The following is a 6,596-nucleotide window of genomic DNA, read 5'->3' as shown; positions in this document are numbered from 1 at the left end:
ACATTCAACAGAACCTGTTACAAATAAACACAAAAGAGTCTCATAACCTCAATTATATTAATAGAACTAAGAATTAAAAAGCCAGCTTATCTCACGCTCCCAATACATTTCCATTTTTCGAGTGGTCTAACAATGTTTCAGGAGGCACACAGTTTTTTTCATGGAAAAAAAAACCCCTCAGTATGTTCCCACGGTTGGGAGAGAAAGGACTATGTACATCCATGCAGTCCTAGGAGCTATGGTCTAGCACTGATGGAACCCCACCTCCTCCAGGGTAGCACAGTGCATTGTGGAAATTTTAGTCTGCATTGCAGACTAAAGGTGACTGCTCTACAACTTGAACCACATCTCTAATTCCATTTCCCATGTTTTGGTGATTAGTTGGAGATAAGAGTCTCAAGGAATTTTTTGTCCTGGCTGCTTTCCAAGTTCAATCCTCAGATAATAGGTTTACAGGCATGAACCACCTGCAATCAGCAGCTTTAGATATTTTTATTTACATGTGTTGGGTTATTTCTGGTACTTACTAAGGGTTTTTGTTTGTTAGGGTGCTGGTCCTGAGGCTTGAACTAAAGGCTTATGTGCTGTTCCTGAGCTTTTTTGCTCAAGAGAGCACTCTAGCAATTGAGCCGCTTTTCCTCCTTAGGTATTTTGATGATGAGTTTGAAAAAATAATCTCAATGACTTCCCTACCTCCGGCTGACTTCGAACCATGAGACTCAGAGCTCAGCCTCCTGAGTAGATAGGAGGACAGGTTTGCACCACAGTTGTCCAGCCAAATACTAAGTCCTAAAGCTTCCTTGAATACTTCACAATGACCAGCTTTTTTTTCCATTTTTGGGGTTACACATCAGAGTTTATAAGGGAGGAACCAGCTGAGTAGGAGAACCAGGAATAATTGCTGAGACTGATGATATGTCAGAGAAACAATTCACATCAAGTTGAATTGTGTTTTTAGTTTTTGAATGAACTAAATTCCTTTCTTGTTAGTTCCCTTCTTTGTAGAGATCTTCATTTCTTTGTTTCTCAATCCCAAATATTAAATATTCTTAATGATATCCCTTCTTGATATGGGTGTTGTGTCCTGTTCCATCATTGCGTCTCCTGAGATGAGCTTACTCAGTTGTGCTAACACTTGTGAAAAATATCTGATAAGTTTCCAGGGGTTATGAAGGAGTCTGGCCACCCAGACTCCTGGCCACCATTCAATTGACTGCATGAGTTTGTATTGATTTATATATAGCATTGATTTTATATTTTAAATTAGGTAAATATAATCTTACTGCTTACACCAAAGCAATATATATGTGTGTTTATGTACATATATGTGTGTCCATATGTCTGACTGTCTTTGAAATAACTGCAACCTTTTTATTTTAAAGCTATATGAAACTCAAGAATAGTAATTGGCATAGATGATATTTCAAATAAAGCAGACTTTTTGCCTCAGATCATCAGTATTTATTGAGCATTTACAGTGTGCTAGGCACAATAGAACATATAGAAAATATTGCCCCTGCTCTAGAGGATCTTACATTCGGTAAGAAAAAAAAGCACCTTTTAAAATGGCATTTTTGTTTGGTGTTTTCTGTAAAGTACCAAGGAAATATTCTGTAGGGTGAGATTTAGGTTTAATAGCCTCATCATTATTGAGAAAAGATTTAAAGGCAAAAATGACAGACAGACCATTCAGGATAGAGTTTATAGGAGATACACAAACTCATCAACTAAGCAGAGATGTGCTGCAGTATAGGATGTTGGAAATAGTTTGTGGGATGCAAGCAAAGAAAGCAAGTGTTTTTAGACAGTGAGTAGAGCCAGAAAGATCATGTGGCCTTTTCCAAAGAACACAGCCATCAAGGAGGAATCATTGGTGACAAAACAGAAGGTTAAAAAAAAGAAGGTAATCCTGTGCACCTTGCAAACAGAATGACCAAAATCGAAGGCAAACTGTATCAAGAAATTCTCAAAAACAAAAACTGATTTGGAAGCACAGAATTTAGTTAAAGCTACCCACTGTCATGAAGGGCTAAGAACATTGTGACTTCTTAATTTAGAAAATGCCATTTACTAAAATTTTAACTAGAACATATTAGTTTTCCAATCAATTTTTCCTTCCCCGAAGATAAAACTTTTGTTTTTCAGTTGGGGGTAGAATTGGGAATATGGGAGGTGGTCGGTATACAGATTTTTTTTTTTTGCATTCATGGGCCTGAACTATTGGCCTGGGTGCTGTCCCTCAGCTCCTCAGCTCAAGGGTAGTGCTGTACCACTTGAGCCACAGTGCCACTTCTGGCTTTTTTTCTGCTTATATGGTGCTAAGAAATTGAACCCAGGGCCTCATGCATGCAAGGCAAGCACTCTACCACTGAGCCACTTTCCTAGCCTGGTAATTAGATTTTTGTTGTTATGTTTTTATGTTATGTTTTGTTGTTAGGCTGAACTTTGCACTTTAACTTGGTAAAAGCCCATTACCTGCCAAAAGAGATGAAGGAACAAATTTCTAATAATGTACAATTTCTTTAAAGGAGAGTCAAATCAAAAGACTAGTTTACATGGAAAGTTGTAGAAAAAGTAGTTGAAAAGTGTATTCAAAAATGTTTTATTCCACTTACATGAACTTAATACATGTGTTCTTAACAATTATGCTTGGATTGTTCATGAAAATTTCAAAAGACATTAAACAAAGCAGGCCATAGTTTTAAGTTATTTCCCTGTTAACTATTTTTACATCACATGCATTTGAGGCTCATATCAAGAAAGAAAATAAAAGTTTACAAAAGCAAAAAAAAAACACCCTAAAATCACGTTAAATACATAGGGTTTTTGTTTACTGCTGTGCTTGATATACATGAATAATGAATACCAAGGAGTTCATTTTTACTGCACCTTTACTTCTACATTAGTTCTTAGGTTGGCTAAAACATTGAAATACAAATAAAATGTGTAGAAAAAAATAATGAGAACAAACAGAAGGTAACTTTACAAATAATTGAATGTGAACCATTTCTGCCCTTATCTGGAGTTAATTGGTCATAATTTTGTCTCAAAGAACATTGCTGGCGGTATAGTCAAAGGTTGCACACTGAGATTGATGCTTCCACAGAAATACATGATTCCAACATGGAATATCCATGTTGGTGCCACAGCCCTGAAATTTCTCCAAAACTTTTCAATACCCACGATAACTACACCTTTGACTGGAACCAGTTGTCCTTTTTATGCCCCACCAGTACAAACCAATATATAGGAAGATGTCTTCACTTTACATGGAAGCAGTTTTAGCACTGTGAAGTCACCATGTACCAAAGTATATGCCAAACATTTATAACTTGTATAAAAATTCCAAATCCTCATATTACTCATATTAGTTATCTGAAGATGAAGACAGATAATAAATGTTAACTGGCTCTCCTCCCCTAATATTAAACAAAAAATACACATAGGAAATATAGAAATTCAAATATAAGTAATACAAAACTGTCATAAATCATAAATGAAAAACTATTTCTGGGACACCATGGATGATAAATGAGGCAGACAAGATTCAGAAGGCTGGTTAATTCCCCCCCACCCAGCTTATTCTGCTAATTTGTCTCTCAGTAACTACATTATTAGCATACTGTCTTTGTATGATCATTCACTTAAAGTATCAAGTTCAGCAATGACTTTATCAAAAGCTGTCTTTGCAAAAAAGCAAGCTTCCTCTGGGGAGTTTAGAATCTCATAACAGAACACTGAGAAGTTTAGGGCCAGACCTCATCTAATAGAATGCATTGGCTGCATTTCCTTTTTGCTGATCTCAAAAGGTTCTTGGTATGCTTGTTGTGTCTGATTCACAATCCCTTTCTTGTCATCACCAGTAGCAACCTCAGCCAAGTAGTCATTCTTCATTTTCAAATAGAAGATTTGCTCTCTGCTCATGAAGAATTAGGGATCAAATACTGTTCCAAGAGAGACTGTACATCATTGGAATTCTTTTTGTGTTCTTGCAGCATATGCTGCTTTTTCTCAGCACCTTCCATCTTTTGCTCAATATTTGAAATGACTCTCCATGGGTCATTTGAGCAACTGAGTTCTTATGGGTTCCTATGAGCAACTGAGAGAAGATTTCTTTCCTTATTAGAGAATTCAGCTCCTTTCTCAGTTACAGACTTCATGCAGGCTGCCATGTCACCATATCACTCAGCCTGCTTGGCCACTTTGGCCTTCAGCACCAGCTCATTTTTGTCCATGACTGGATTTTCTGGGTCCAGAGTAAGTGGTGGAGGACACATGGTGGTTTAATGGTCTCTTGATGGTGGCCACAGCAGCCATGAGGCTGACACTCTGTCCCTGGACCTCGCAGCTCACAGGCTTCAGTGGCTCTGCAGACTTGGGGCTTCCTCCAATCCAATTTCATTGTTTTTACATCACCTATATCCTTAATTCACCCTGAAATTTTCTCAATCGGTGAAAGTACATTTTGATTGTTGCTCATTTTTTGTCATTTGAAAATGATTTCATGTCCAGACGTTATAGTAACATGACTGTGGGATCTATGTTTTGAAACAATACTGTCTATGGAAGTGTGTATGGTGACAAGTGCACAATGTGAACATTTTATGGTGACCTCCCACCATGAAGATGAGATAATGAATGAAATCTTGCCTTGTACTCCAACTGTTACTCAGAGCTAAGAGGTTCACATTTATGAACATTTGGGACATGCTCAATTTCCTGTCTAAAGTCCTGAGAAATGGGAAATCTGAGCTATTGGTATGGGGATATGTTCATACATACCTTAATATAAAAGACACAAGTCAACAACTTCACTATCTTCATTAAATGTCAAGCCTGGAAGTAATTTATATCAATCTCTTTTGTCCAACTCTTGAATAATATAAAGGTAAATCATCCCTACTGAACACAATGAGGGGATGAGAAATGTTAGCTCAGTGTGTGGTTTCCTATTAAACCTAGCTTAACTCTGCCAGGAAGGATTTCTCTATGATTTACAGAGTTTACTGCCAAAGGTTTTCCTATGTGGGGTTTCTTTTTTGTGTGAGTGCCCTAATGCTGGCTGAAGCTTGATTTCTGCTTGAAAGACATCCTCTAATGTTCACTTGGCCTTCTGTCATGTCACCAGGTCTCTGAAACCTGTAGAGATGTCACTTCTGGCTAAATATTTGTCTAAATTGATTATACCCACATTTTCTATCCTGTTTATGTTCTTGGATGCACTGACAACTGACTTCACAGTAAAAGTCATTACATATTTGTTATACTTACTAGTTTTCTTTTCTCCTATGTGAGTCAGTTCTCTGATGAACACTGTGGTATACCTTCGAAGTGAGATTTTCTACACTGATATTATCCATAAATTTTCTTTCTTGTGAGTGATCTATGAACACTCATCCATGCATGACTTCTTAGTGAAGGACTTTTTGATGCTTGTTTCATTCATAATGTTTCTCTCCTGTGTGTTTTCTGATGAAAATTTAAGTATTATTTCTAAAAAATTTTCACATTTTTTTATTCATAAGATTTTTCTCCTGAGTTCATTCAATTTGGAACCATGAGGTATGCCTTCTGGGTAAAAGACCACATATTTGCTACATTCACAAGGCTTTTATCCTATTTGGGTTCTCTGATGCAAACTGATTTTACTTCCAGATGAGACTTTCCATATTTATCAGATTCCTAAGTTTTCTCATGGGTGTGTATTCTCTTATGATTGCTGAGTTGTGAACGCCAGGTGAAGGACTTGCCACATTTGTTACATTCATATGGTTTCTGTCCTGTGTGTGTTCTCTGATGATGACAAAGTGCCGCCTTATGAGTAAAACACTTTTCACATTTGTTACATTTATAAGGTTTCTCTCCTGTGTGTTCTCTGGTGTTTAGTAAGGATTGACTTCCAAGTGAAAGACTTTCCACAGGTGTTACACTCATAAGGTTTCTCTCCTGTGTGTGTTCTCTGGTGGACAGTAAGGTTTGACTTCTGTCTGAAATACTTTCCACATGTGGTACATTCATAAGGTTTCTGTCCTGTGTGTGTTCTCTGATGACGACAAAGGTCTGACTTCTGTCTGAAATACTTTCCACATGTGGTACATTCATAAGGTTTCTGTCCTGTGTGTGTTCTCTGATGACGACAAAGGCCTGACTTCTGTCTGAAATACTTTCCACATGTGGTACATTCATAAGGTTTCTGTCCTGTGTGTGTTCTCTGATGACGACAAAGGCCTGACTTCTGTCTGAAAGACTTTCCACATGTGGTACATTCATAAGGTTTTTCTCCTGTGTGTGTTCTCTGGTGGTCAGTAAGTTGTGACTTCTGGGTAAAAGACTTTCCACACACATTACATTCATAAGGTTTCTGTCCTGTGTGTGTTCTCTGATGATGACAAAGTGCCGTCTTATGAGTAAAACACTTTTCACATTTGTCACATTCATAAGGTTTCTCTCCTGTGTGTGTTCTCTGATGGTCAATGAGGTGTGAATTTCTTGTGAAATACTTTCCACATGTGTTACATTTATAAGGTTTCTCTCCTGTGTGTGTTCTCTGATGACGACCAAGGCCTGACTTCTGTCTGAAAGACTTTCCACATGTG

General features: G+C 37.5%; 1 pseudogene; it reads right to left on the bottom strand.

The window, feature by feature from the left end:
• Positions 1–3,579: 3,579 nt before the first annotated feature.
• On the bottom strand, positions 3,580–4,235 carry LOC106002828 (annotated as a pseudogene).
• Positions 4,236–6,596: the final 2,361 nt, after the last annotated feature.

Source organism: Dipodomys ordii, unplaced genomic scaffold, assembly GCF_000151885.1.
Source record: "Dipodomys ordii isolate 6190 unplaced genomic scaffold, Dord_2.0 Scaffold1000002463, whole genome shotgun sequence".
In the NCBI taxonomy this organism is placed as follows: domain Eukaryota; kingdom Metazoa; phylum Chordata; class Mammalia; order Rodentia; family Heteromyidae; genus Dipodomys; species Dipodomys ordii.
Note: the sequence above shows the minus strand (reverse complement) of the source record. Positions and strands in the feature narration are given on the sequence as shown.